This window comes from Pan troglodytes, chromosome 3 (genome assembly GCF_028858775.2).
Source record: "Pan troglodytes isolate AG18354 chromosome 3, NHGRI_mPanTro3-v2.0_pri, whole genome shotgun sequence".
NCBI classification, from domain to species: Eukaryota; Metazoa; Chordata; class Mammalia; order Primates; family Hominidae; genus Pan; species Pan troglodytes.
This window is the reverse complement of record NC_072401.2, coordinates 23,462,791-23,477,470: the sequence shown is the minus strand read 5'-3', so window position 1 is coordinate 23,477,470 and position 14,680 is coordinate 23,462,791. Positions and strand designations below refer to the sequence as shown.

At 36.4% G+C, this 14,680-nt stretch overlaps 1 protein-coding gene across 4 annotated transcripts in view; it reads right to left on the bottom strand.

Moving 5' to 3' along the window:
• The window catches only part of LOC461139 (cytosolic beta-glucosidase), a 1,143,797-nt gene that overhangs the window by 774,527 nt on the left and 354,590 nt on the right, over positions 1-14,680 (bottom strand). For all 4 annotated transcript variants that reach the window (XR_008547754.2, XR_010156492.1, XR_010156491.1 and 1 more), the window contains exon 7: positions 2,609-2,702. The gene's annotated coding sequence lies outside the window, so the exon portion shown is untranslated. The remainder of the gene's footprint in view (positions 1-2,608; positions 2,703-14,680) is intronic.

The window sequence follows — 14,680 nt, the reverse complement described above, 5'->3', positions numbered from 1 at the left end:
ATCATTCCCATGATTACAATTTATTACATAATGCTCCATCTTGCTAACATACTCAATTTCTCTACTGGTGGCTTTGTAGATGCAAGTTGCCATAAATACTACAGGCATGAGAAAATTAATTTCGCCAACAACCTGAGGGAGCTTGGAAATGGAGTGTTTCCCAGCTGAGCCTCTCATGAGAACCCAGGCTTGATTTAAACGTGAGTTGCAGCTTTCTGAGGCATTAGGCGGAGGACCCAGTAAAAATGCCCCAACTCTTTGACCCACAGAAACTGTGAGATAATAAATGTATGTTTTTTTAATCCACTAAATTTGTTAATTTGTTATGTGACAATAGATAACTAACACAAGAGGTAAGTTAAGTTGCTGAAGGTCACACAGGTAAGAAGTGGCAACATCAGTAACCAAATCAGACCTATTTGAATTCAAAGTGCTTGCTCTTTACTAATATTTTATACTACATTCCACTCCTCTGCTCTGCAGTACCCAATTTCCCATGAGTAAAATACTGGTGATGCCAAGAAGGTTTCCAATGCAATTCTAAGTTTCACGAAACTTTGAATTTCGATGTGAAATCGCCTTGTATTTTATGCGAGATAGGGGCAAAATCTCCACATATGAGTAGCAATAGCTGATGCTTAATTAGCATACTATGTATGAGGAACTGTGCTCTTGGAGATTTATGTCCATACTATGGTTTGGATCTGTCCCTACCCAAATTTCTTGTTGAATTGTCATTCTCAATGCTGAAGGGAGGGCCTAGTGAGAGGTGACTGGATCATAGAGGCAGTTTCTAATGGTTTAGAACCATCCCCCAAGTGCTGTTCTAGTAATAGAATTCTCATGAGATCTTTACTTTTGTTTAAAAGTATGTAGCACCTCTCCCCCTTTCTGTCTTCCTCCTGCTCCTGCCAAGTAAAACATACCTATTTCCCCTTTGCTTTCTGCCATGACTGAAAGTTTCCTGAGGCCTCCCCAGAAGCTGAGCAGATGGCCAGCATCTTGCTTCCTGTACAGCCTGTGGAACCATGAGCCAATTAAACCTTTTTTCTTTATGAATTATTCAGTCTCAGGTATTTCTTCATAGAAATGCAAAAACAAACTAACACAGTCCATTATCTCATTTAACTTTTTGGCATTTCTATGAGGTAGACACTATAATCATTATCTGTTCTAGAGAAAACTCTGAGTTATGGAGGTTATCAAATTAGTCGAAAAGTTGTACAGCTACTAAGGAGCAAAGTAAAGATTTGAACTCAGGTCTATTTTATTCTAACATATGGGATTTTCAATCAGAGAAATCTGCAAGCTGTTGACAGAGATTCACATATGGCCTAGAAAATGAAAAATGATGCAGGTTGAAATTGCAATTGTTAGTCTTTAATGTGATGTGTATGAAATTCTCTAAAGCAGATGGACATCATTTATTGACTACCTGAAGCATCACACACTGGACTGGGTGCTGGAATAGTATTAATGTAGCCTCGAATTTCACCCATCTACTCTTTAATTATTTACTGACTTTTGTCTGTGTTCCAGGCACACAATAGATACTGGGAAGATAAAAAGAAAAGGTATAGTACAGGACTTTAAGAAGCTTACAGTCTATTGGTAGAGAACGACAAGTGAATTAATTGATTACAATTATGGCCCAAATATTGAGTCTATTTTCAAACTTTCTTGTTCACTGGCAAGTAACCAGAATCACTGCTGCCCAAATATGCAAATCTCAAATAACTGAAACCTTATTTAAGTGGTGACTTACTTTGAAAGCGAGGTATTAGCATTGCAAATGTATAAAGTTATATCTGAATTTTAATAAAGTGACTAAAAAGAACAATGTACCCTTTAGGAGATATTTAGGAGAGACATCGAAATTTTGAAGAATTTGCTTTGTTTTTACAGAAAGAGAAGGGCAGTATAAAATATCCTTATTTTGGTACAGCATATGTATCTGGTTAGCTTAATCAGGGCTACCAATTTTAACAAATATGAATATCTGTCCCTGTAGAAGACACTGTAGTTCCTCCCAGTATTTTTTTTTTTTCATCCTTTCCTTATCTTGTAGCACCCTTGCTTTTTGGGTGTGTCTCAAATGACCTATGCATTCAGGATAGTTCCTTTGCCATGGCCATAAGGATGGTTCAGTCAGAAAACTACTGTTAAACTAATAACATGGATACAAATGAAACTACCAGGAGTATTTGGCAGCCATTTCACTACCATGAAAGGAATCCATTTTAGGATGAGGGTGTAACAAGGAGACGAAACATGTAGTAGGTATTTCATGGCATTGTTGAGTACCTAGATTAAGTCCACTTTATTTCTAATCTTTTGCATTGTGTAAATCAACAACTTCCCTCCTTGTTTAAGCAAATATAATTTGAATTTTCTCTTACAGACCACAAATATGGTTGAGAGTTATGAAACCTTAAGTCATCTATGTTAAAATAATCAGTTTTTCTGATATCTTTATCTGAATCATTTTTATGGTAATGGATGTCAGGTAAGAGTTAGCAAGTACAGATTGTTGACTTCTGAGTAGTGGAGACAACTCTATCAGTCAGCATGGTAGCCATCCTTTCAGGGAACCCCCAGTGTTCCTTACCTTCTGGTACCTGTGTCCTTATGTAGTCTCCTCTAACATGGAATCAGGACTGGTTATGACCGATCGCAGAAATGACAGCGTGTGATTTCCAAGGCTAGGTCATAAAAGACATAAAAGCTTCAACTTCAGTCTCTTGGGATTCTTTACCTTCATCATGAAGATTTAAACATCTCTATGGACTACCTTACATGAAGAACTGAGTCCGGCCACTAACCCAGTATTAACTTGTCAGTAATATAATTAACCTACCTTGGAAGCAAATTCTAGTCCCAGTCAAGCCTTTAGACTGAACCCCCCCCCCGCCCCGCTACTTGTGACTGCAACCTTGTGAGAATCCTGAGTTAGAAACACCAGTGAAACCATTCCTGAATTCCTGAACCACAGACATAATAAACAATTATAGTTGTTTTAAGCTACTAAGTTTTGAGGTAAGTTGCTACACATCAAGAAATAACTAATACAATCATCAGGGATTTCATAAGCATGTAGTTCTTAGGAGGAGGAATATAAAAATAATAAATGCCATTTTCCCGGTTACAAAGACCTCATAATTTTATTGGAAAGATAATAATAACACAAATAAAGCAAACACATTTCCTTTAATATATTTGTCACTAAAAATGTATCATTAATTAACTAAGAGACCAATACACTATATGCTATTAACAGAGGCTAAATTATCTGGTTCAAGAAATAGCTATGATTAATAATAGTTGTTCAGCTGCCCACAATTTCCTATAACTGAAAATTGTGATATATATATATATATATACACACACACACACACACACGCATAGAATATAGAAGCAGATGAATATAAATATGTTTTAAATTATGTTTAAAAATTAAGAATTACATTTTATGGTCTTTAATTCTTATAGCAGAATTTCAAAATCTCCTATTGTTTGACTGCTAGAAGGCTCATTAGTAACCACTTTACATTTTGAGGTTATGGAAACTATCCTAGGAGTGATTTGTAAGACACCACACAGGATGAGAGCTGATAGAGTGATCAATCAATAACCAATAATTTTATATAATTATCATGTAAAACAAAAGGTGGTTTGATCAAGACTCTTCACAAATATCTAAATATTAGGAAACAAAAATACATTTTGTCCCCTCAGATGGAAAATGCAGGAAACAGTATGACCATAGAATTTTGCCAAAGATCTACATCAATTAAGAAGTTAAAAACATGGTATTTCTCTCACCTACAAAGCAGCTACATAGAGCATAATGAAATAGGAATTAAGGGCTTCTTTAATACAAACCAAAAAAATTGATAAATAAGTTTGCTGGGTTCTGCAGTGTAATTACTTTAATATGTGAAAAATAAACTTCCATAATATGGTCAGCAATTTGCTGGAGGGCCAGGAACATCTAATGTCAATGATTTCATTAAGCTATTAGATTCCCTTTGATTAAAATTAACAATTGGTGTTACACCACCTGACAATGGAAGCTTTTCATCAGAGCAGCTAGTTAAAATACCACAGTGTTGTCTTTCTTATCGCTGCTTCCATATGAAACTCATAAGAATAGAGCTTCCTCAGTCCAACAGCTGGAAAACCCCACTTCTGAGATAAGAGAGGTTGTGTTCATCATGACAAAAAGTGCAATATTATGAAGGAATTTATAGAAATAATAGGATCTACATGGAAATGCTGAGGACAATTTAACAAATGTGTCCAGACACTGACTTATGTTTTAAGCTCCTCTTCAAAACCGGGCATTGCATTCATGGCTGCTATCTAACTTGTGCTTGGCTTTCAGCTTCAGATAATCACATGTAGCTATTCTTTCTCTCACTCGCTCTCTCTTTTTCTGACAACAGAAATGAATTTAACAATCAAAACTCTGAGAAAAGAGTTGACTACAGTCAGGTTTTCTAAATCTAATGATTCTTTTCTTCTTCCCTCCCTCCCTCCCTCCCTCCCTGCCTTCCTTCCTTTCTTCCTTCCTCCCTTCCTCCTTTCCCTCCTTTCTTTCTTTTTCAAAAAGATTGAAGGTTTCTTTTTAGCAGAAATAGAAATAACAACTTACCAGACAGCAGACCTAGTTATAAGCAGTTGATTTATATTGACTCACTTGAGCTTCACAACAACACTGAGAAATAGTTTGTTATGATCATTCCCACTTTACAGATAAGGAGAATCAACAACAGGGAAGTTGAATGACCCCCCCAAGGTCATATAGCTAATAACCCTTGCCATCTGTTTCCAGATTTTATGTACTTGATACATAATTTACTAAAATACATATTCCTAATTTTTTCAAAAATTTTTAATGTGGCAGCAATCAAGAAATCAAAACTCAGGACAGAGATGCCTGACTCTTTTGGGAAAAAGTGGTATTTTTGGTCTGTTGTTTCATTTTTTAAAAATGGCTTCAATATAAGCACCACAACCAGTTAGTGCAAACATATACAGCATATCCTTGAAAATGTATGTGCAAATCCAATACTTTTATATATTAAATGATGTTTTAAATAAACTAAGAGAACTACTGTTTAATTTACTTTTCTAAATAAATTTTAGAAATTCAAATTCCTATAAATGGGGCTCATTTAAATTATGTCAACTTGTAAATATTTGTTTTTACTCGCATAAAGGAGAAAGGAAGAGAGCAAACAAAAATTATAGAAGGAATGTCAAATTGTGAGAATAATTTTTTAATATTATTGAATCATATAACCTTTGAATAAATAATAATTATGATAAACTGCTGACTGTAGAGAACTTTGTAGCTTACAAAAATGCTCCCAAATTTGTATGTCATTTAGATGCTCAAAATAAACCTGTGATAAAGAAAGTCCAAGCATAATTATAAACCACATTGCATGTGGGTAATCGCTTGGCCATCAGCTCATAAAAGATCAGAACAGCCTTTGCCCTGTTCATCCATTATCCCAGCTCTTAGCATACTTCCTGGAACATAGTAGGCACTCACTAGGTAGCTGCTAGACAAAGGAATTAATTGATCAGTTAATGAGTTAATGAATAAAGGAGGGGCCAAGATTTTGATTTCTGGCCAGAGTACCAAAGAATGAAGCCCAGGTCTGCCACCTAAAAATGTTATAGATTTGGGCAAGTTATTTTTAAACATCTCTGAGTATTTATGAGAGTAACAATAGTGCCTACCTCACCCTGAAAAGATGCAGATGCAACATATATTTGATGAATGAATGAATAATATAACAATTGAGTAAATTAAAACTCAAAATAAGTCTTTGCTTCCATGTGAATGCTCCTTCTATTACCTTCTCTTAAAGGTTACCCAGGAAACCTTTAAGTCCTGTAAAATCCACCCTCAGGAAACTTACTTAAAGCCATGTAGGTCACAGGCTGACCTAGACACTAAGTCAAGTCCTGGGTGGATCTTGACCTGATCCAGGGCCTCATCTCATGCTCAAAATAACTTTCCTTGATGATTTCTTTAGGCCTTCTCTGACACTAATCTTACATTGCTGGAGCCACTTAACCTGAATCACAAAGATTGGAATTAAATTTAAATACCTTAGTTTTGTGGTTTTAAACTGTGTTCTTAGGCAATTGCAAGTTGCTTGAAGGCAAGGACAACTTCAGTCTTATTCCACAGGACTTTTCATACATTTACTGGCACCTAGTGGGTGCTCTGTGAATATCTGTTGAATGAACGGGCATTTCACAGGAACCTAGATGTCCACAGAGCAGCTTCAGAGTTTCCAAAATATTTTATTAAACATTTATTTAAAATATTTAATTATTTTAAAGGCTTTAAATAAATAAATAAAATAGTGCACATGCTCAAATGCACCATATTTCAAAATTTCACATATTGGATACCATCAATACAATAAATCATACAGTTACATGAAGAAGTGTAGGCACTGGCTTGAACAAAGTATTTTCTCCTATTTTTGTGCATTGCTTTATTCACTCATATAGTTCAAGTATCAGTTAAGCACCTTTTCTGGTCCAGGCACCATCTAGGTACTTGACATAAATCAGTGAACAAAATAGACACAGATTTTTTTCCTTCATGGAGCTTACATGCAAATGAAGAAACAGATAATAAACAAATGGTACAGTTTACCATAAGAGAATACAGTGCCAGAGACTGGGACAGTGTTTGAAGGATGGATATAGGCTGCAATTTTGATTAGGGTGGTCAGGGTAGGCCTTATTGATAAGATGACATGAGACCAGAGACTTGAAACAAGAGAGGGAGTTAGCCAGGTGGATATCTGGGGAAAGATTATTGGATGCCTACATGAAGAAAAAATATATAAACTAACATATGTCTCACATGATCAACAAATACAAATTTTTGGATAAAGATCTAAATATAAAATGCAAAATAAATAATTGTTTTAGAAAATAATATGGGAGAATAACTTCATAACATTGAGTTGGGAGGTTTTTAATAAGATGTAGAAGCTCTATTTGTAAAGGAAGTATTAATAAATTTAACTATATTTCGTTCACGAAAATTATCATTAAGAAAGTTAAAAGACAGCATGAGTTGGAAAAAGTTATTTTCATCTATATAGCTGACATAGAACTAATATCCAGAATAACGTATAAAGAACCTCCACAAAACAGTAAGAAATAGTGACAACCAAAAAATAACAAGCAAGAGACTTGAACAGATACTTCACAGAAGTGGTGTCCCAATAGCCAGTTGCCATTTGAAAAGGTGTTTATCTGGCCAGGCGAGGTGGCTCACGCCTGTTATCCCAGCACTTTGGGAGGCCGAGGCGGGTGGATCATGAGGTCAGGAGATCGAGACCATCCTGGCTAACACAGTGAAACCCCGTCTCTATTAAAAATAAAAAAATTAGCCGGGCTCCTGTGGTCCCAGCAACTCGGGAGGCTGAGGCAGGAAAATGACGTGAACCCGGGAGGCGGAGCTTGCAGTGAGCCGAGATCGCGCCACAGCACGCCAGCCTGGGTAACAGAGCCAGACTCCGTCTCAAAAAAAAAAAAAAAAAAAAAAAAGTGTTTATCCTTAATTGTCATAATATAAATGTAAACTTAAAATGGATGGATTACTACTACAGGCCCACCAGAATGACAAAAAATTAAAAAGGTTAAAAATGCTAAGAATTTTTCAAGCATGTGGACAACTGGAATTCTCAGGTACTGAGGGTGAGACTGTAAATTAATACACTTTGGAAAATAATGTGACATTATTACAACTAAAGATATGTGTCCCTATGAGTCAGCAATTTTACATCTCATATATGCCACTGAACTGTGTATACATAAAAATCAAGAGACACGTACAAGAATATTCATAATCGCATTTTTCAAAATAAAATATAAAAGCAAACCAAATCCCATCAATGACAGAATGGAAAAACAAACTGTAGTACATTTATACCACGCACAGCAATGAAAATGAACAAACTACTAGTACACATAACACACAGGTAATCACACAAACATTATGTGTAGTAAAAGAAACCAGATACAAAGAATGCACAGACACAAAGACTACATAATTCCATTTAAACGAAGTTCAGAAACAGATAAAACTGAACTGCTTAGAGATGCTATATTAGTCCCTTTTCATACTGCTATGAAGAAATATCCGAGACTGGGTAATGTATAAAAGAAAGGAGGTTTAACGGACTCACGTTTCCACATGGCTGGGGAAGCCTCACAATCATGGCGGAAGGTGAAGGAGGAGCAAAGACACGTTGCATGACAGCAGGCAAGAGAGCATGTGCAGGGGAACTGCCTTTTATAACGAACTTGTGAGACTTACTATCACGAGAAGAGCATACGAAAAACCCGCCCCCATGATTCAGTTACCTCCCACTGAGTCCCTCCCACAACACATGGGGGTTATGGGAGCTACAATTCAAGGTGAGACTTGGGTGGAGACACAGCCAAACCATATCAGATGCGTAACTGGTATATGAGCTATATAATGAAGAAATAATATAAAAGATCAAGAGAATGATTACCTATTGGAAGAGATGAGGTAGGTAGTAATTTGGAAGAAGCCAATGAAGGGCTTTTGAGATGCTGGAAATATCCAATTTGTTGATTTTGGTGGTTTTCATATGAGTTTTTAATAATTTATTAAGCTATTAATATCAACTTTTATTTTAGGTAATTTTTTGCTTGTGTTATATTTCATAACGAAAAAACCAAAGTCATTAGAAAAATACTACGGTATCAAGCAATTAAAAAATTGAAGAAGAAGAACTAGAGATTATGAGAATAGAAAATACTTTTGAGGAATTCTGTTTCAAAGGAGAGCAAAGAAATGAAGCAGTAGCTGTTTGAGGAAGTGATATCAAAAGGAGGACTGATGGGAGAAACTAATCCAGTAGAAAGCAAACGTAGGAAAAATAAAGGAGGATTGCTGAAAACAGGTCTTTGAATAGGCAAAAGGGGATGGCATCTAGGGAACAAGTAGATGGGTTGGCATTAAATAGGAGCATGGCTCTTTCATCTATGAAATACGCAGGCTATAGTGAAAACAAAAATTGAAAGGTGAGTAGATATTGACACACTACAAATCCTATCATCTGATAACTTCTATTTTCTCAGAGAAGTAGGAAGCACAGTCTTTGGCTGCAAGTGAGAATGGGAAAACTGTTCATGATTGAGAAGAAAAAAGAAGGTGCAAAATAGTCCTCAAGAAAAGTAGAAGAGTGGACTGGGGAAATGTGATATAACCACCAAGTAGTATTGTTCAAGTTTAATGGACATGAGTATAAAGTGAGAAGAGTCCATAAACTGTGTATTTTTTCTCCAGCCCTATCGTACTGCACAGACGCAGGTTTGGGTTTTACAATATAACATCCCCATACACACACATACAATATGCATATATACACACACACTGAACTACATCAATTTATGTGCACATGTACACACATATCTATATGTGCATGTGTTTATTTTCTGTCTCACATCGTTAGAATGTAGGTACCAAGAGCCAGTTACTTTTTTCTATTATACATCACTCAGCCCACAGCAGATAAAATAGTGCTGGTCACATAGGAGATTCTCAAGAAATATTTGTTGAATAAGTTATTGAGAACAGTTGTAAAAATTACTTGTACTTTGCTTTAAACAAAAAATTCTAATATTCTCTCAAACATCTTATTTCATTAAAAAAAGATATCTTGAGATTGCAAAGACAATGGAGTTGAAAATCAACCAACCAAAGAGACTACTGCAACTACTTCTGTTTCAGTAACAATATTCACAATACTGTAAAACCAAAATAAAATATTCAAGTACATTAGATAATGAGATTGATCTGATTTCATCGGTCATCCATAAACACTGATTTGAAAATTTTGTGTTCAACAACAACTGCCTCATTTAGCTAATATGAAGGTCTTCATAATAAATAAATATTAATAATTTAACTTGCAAAATAAAATTATACTGACAAGTACAATCTTTATATATTAGAATACTGTGTAACAGTTTACTTCAAAAAGCTTTCTGTTCATGTAAATTTTAAATTCACTACCTTGAATAATCATTAGAAAGACCAACTGATCTAATATGACAGTAAGATGAAACTTGGGTAAAATAACAAATCAAATACATTGGGTGATGAAACCAAAATTAAAAATATTTTGACAGAACGAAGCATTGTAATTAAATCTAGTGAGTTAAAATTTAATAGGAAATAGTGTAAAGTTACTATTGGGGTTCTCCTATAAACAACTTACACAAGTAGAACACAGGGACAACTTGGCTTAGCAGAGCACAGCTGAAAACAATAATTGTTTTAGCTGGAAATAATTTCAATAATTACTTATGAGGAGATGAAACTACCCTAAAAGAGAGAATGTGATCTTAAGCTACATGAATAAAAATATATCTTGAACAAATGAGATGGAAATATTTTTTCTCTGTGCTGCTCAAAACACACCTAGTGTACTTATTCAATTGTAAGTACCACAATTTAAGGCAAATTAGAACATTTTTAGAGGACATTTTATAAGATAGTGGAGAAATTCCAATGTCTTAAATGAAATCTTTTTTGTTTTTAAGATGAAGTTACTTACTCCAGGAGAAGAGAAAACGCAGGGAAGATCTCAGTCTGCCTCAAACATTTTAGCATCAATATATAAAAGAGGGATTCTACTCATTTTAATGGCCCCAAAAGTAGGATTGGGACCATGGGCAAAATTTAGGGAGACACATGTTGGCTTAATGTAATAGACAGTAGATGGAGTCTCAATCTCATTTTTTTGAAATTAGAAATCTGCAATTTGGGTCTGCCAGCAATTTTTGCATTCTAGTTAGAAAATGAAATTTGTCTTTGGAACAGATCCACCTTTTGTTGAGGGAGAGAATCCCTCTAGTGAGTTCCTTTAGTCATGTAGGTGCAAAACAAGAATCTGCTTGTTGTTCCTAAGGGAAACCAGATCAGTTAAAATATTCCAGATTGAACCATTAAATGTTCTGCTTACAACTAAAAAGTATTTGATCATTGGGTTTATGTGTTCGTGTTTATCGATTTGCTCACAGGAGAGTTGGAAACTGAACAAAGATAAAATGTGGAATTTTCATGTCAGTCTGTGAACAAAGAACAGGACTCAACAGATGGTGCCTCCACTTCCATTCATTCAGTGAGTTTTCATTGAGCTACTGTGTATCAGGCACTGTTCTAGGTCATGGGTAGATGATAGGAAATGAAATGTTCTTTCCATACAATTCAGTTTGCCTAACTACCAATCCTTCAATTCTTGACTGAATTCTCGCCTTGTCAACCAAGCTGTCCAGACCTCAACTAAGCTACACCCTGCTCTCACCACATCATGCCCCCACCCCCTCTCCACACCTGAATTCTAGTATACTATTCTCATTTTCACTCCTCTTCCCACTCTTTCTCTTCTCCTTCTTCTCCTCATCTTCCGTCCCATTCTCTCCTCCCTACTCTTCCTCCTCTTGTTCTTCTCCTTCTTCTTCTTCTCCTCCCCTTCTCCCTTTCTTTCCTCCTTCTGCTTCTTCTTCACAGCCTTTGCCATCTTCCAATATATGTTGTAATTTACTTACTTGGAGCTTTTATTCTGCAAATAGATTTTTATCTATTTTGTTTCCTGCTAAATTCCTAGCACATAGAAAAGTGCCTAGCATTAGTAGATACACACTAAGTGTTTGTAAATGAATGAATGAATGAATGAATGAATGAATAAATAAAAACCCTGGAACTTCCTGTAAAGTGCCTTCGTTGTTGCCATCTGTCCCCTAGGCTTGAGGAGGGCCAATCTGGTGATCAGGGTCAGGTCCACCCTATTGTAACACTGTAGCAACCAGTCTAAGGTTTGCCCTACCTGGGAAGAAGGTTCTGTCCCCTTTTAGACAAGGATTACAGAGACATGAACTTACACTGAGGGGTAAAAGAGGGAATTCTTGACCACTGAAGGCAGAAAACTGGCATTTCATGAGAACTTTGGCTGCTCGTCTTGGGAGATAAGGGAATAGAGTATGTACTGCTTGACAAGAAAGGATGGTAACAGATAGGAAGTATTATAGTTCATTGCCTGATGCAATTTATCTTCATGCCATCTGAGATCCATCAGAGCTGATAGTAAAAATGCTCAGATTTTTTTTAATGGATCCTGGCTTGTATAAGAGAGCTTTGTCCCTCTCAGGCAGATTTCCATGAAACAGACAAAGTCCTGTGGAAAACCATAGATGAAGCACTAATAGTAGGGCTCTTATTGATCAGATTGGGGTTACAGTGCTGATAAAAATGGCCTATTGGAAAATGAGACACTGACCCCAAAAAACAGATTAAATTCTTGCAGTTAGCACCACTGTCCTAGAAAGCTCCCTATAGTTCTTATGTTGAAACTGGGCAAGAACTTACAAGATGTTATCTTGCTAATGGGTTAGCAAGTGCCTCAGATTAAGGTGAATGCCTCTAAATAAATAAATAAAATAAAATAAAATAAAATAAAATAAAATAAAATAAAACAAAATAAAAGAATAAGGGTTGTAGGAGTCAAGCCCAAGTCAGCCACAGTGTGCAAACCTGGTAGATCTACTCAGAAAGCAATGTGGTTGTGGCTGCTAAGAAAAGCAGTCACCAAAGCTGAAGTAGATGATGTCAATAATGTTGACCTCATCACCTAAAGTACTATATGGGCTGGAAACATTGAAAATTTGTTTAACTGAAGCAAGAGCTGCTGCTATGTCACTCAAAATTGAAAGTAATGCAAAGTCTTGTTAGCTGGCACAGAAGCATTTCCTCTCCATGGACCCCTAGCCCTCTATCCCCTTCTACCCTGATCTTAACTACTCTAAACATAAAGATCATTGGGGTAGATCAAAGCTCTCCCTGTTCCCAAAGGAGACTGAAAGTCATATCCATTGAGTATGTAGTAAAACTTTGGGGAGAAGACAGTCACAAACTTTCACGGCTTTTTTTGGATAAAGGTGCTAAATTCACCATCCAATCCAGTCCCATGACAAGAGGGCCTACCTGCATTCAAATGATTGAGTTTGAGTTGGGTTAAGAGTGAGGAAGGAAAGTGAACATGACCTTGTGGATAATGCCTTTGGGCCAATTTAGTGTTTTTATTTTTATTTTTATTTTTTGCTTCTTCATTTGAATATGTAAGAGAAAGTGTTGTACTATATGCTTATACTTCCTCATCCCATAAGTGCCTGAGGAGATTCTCCTGATTGAGAAGAACTGTGTATAAAGAAATGGTAATATCTCTGGGGACCCATGGTCTCAGTGATCCCTTTAACACTAAAGATCTCTGTGACTGATGATTTTTGCCAAGTGAAGCCTCAGGCAAACCATGGTAACCTCAATTCAGAGGAGTTTCTTAGGTTTGAAGTCACTGCCTCTGAAGTCTACCAAGTAGACATCTTTCATAAAGTGTCTTTCAACTTGCTCTTGGGCTCTTGACATAAATGAACTCCTGACCCATAGAATCCTTGTTACTTTCCAGGCTGGTATTGCCATTTTAGAGTGATTCAACTTTAAACAAATAGCCAACATGGTAGAAAAGACCCAACAAAATTTGCTTATGAAATTGAAATGGTATATTCAGTAATGTAATCAGTCTGGCCCAAGCAGCATCTCAAACTTTCATTAAAAAGTGAAAGTTATCCCTTCAGGAGAAACATTATACTCCACAAAGCTGCTGATTCAATAGGGCCCTCAATACATTAAAGTTCCCTTAAATGCTTGGGCCTGGTTTACTAATAGTTCATCTAAACTGAAACCCAATTATGTTCACTGGCTACTGCAGTTGTTAAATCTCAGCTCCAGTCATATAGAACAGAAAGTAGATGTGGTCAGTTGGCTCCCTGAACAAAACTCAAGGCCATTCTCAACTCCTACTAATCCTTGAGCTAGTGGCTCCTGTTTTCAATAACCTGGTTCTTTGTCTGCCACTTGGAAAACCATAGGTTGGCAGGTGAAAGATATACCTTGTTTTGGCTACAAACTCTGGAGACAAATCACAGCTGCTAACCAAACCATCTGAGTCACTCGTGTAGATGACCCTTATGGCAAGAGATAGCTCTATGATGAGATCAACTGGAATCAAGCTGCTAACTAAGCCCAGTTTGTCACTAGTGCTGCCAGGATCTCTCATAGTACTGGACATGACAATGCATCCACCATCACAGACTGGGCACAAAGTCAAAGATCCCTTGTTTCTGAGGCACAGACCACTACTGCATACCAGATATGAATCCTACCCAAAGTTGACCAATTGCTCTTGCAGTTGGAAAGACCATATTTCACAGGAGGTGGTCCCCATCTGTTCTCCGTAGATTGAGTGTGTCAGAACTTTAACCCCTTGCAAGATGATTAATGATGCCTCATCACTGTCAATACTTTTTCAGATTATGAGTTGCTGTACCCAATTATCCAACTTTAGCCATACCATTATGACCTGTAAAATTAATCCATGTCATGTTTTCAGCTTTCTGTACAATTTACAATCTAACATCGGTACACAATGTTTGGAACAGCCTCCAAAATGGACTCAAAAAGCTTTCTGACTCTACCTCTCTCAACACCTCCAAATCCATACATCTTAGGAAGACAGTTTGGTCACTGAATACAGCCTTTCCACAG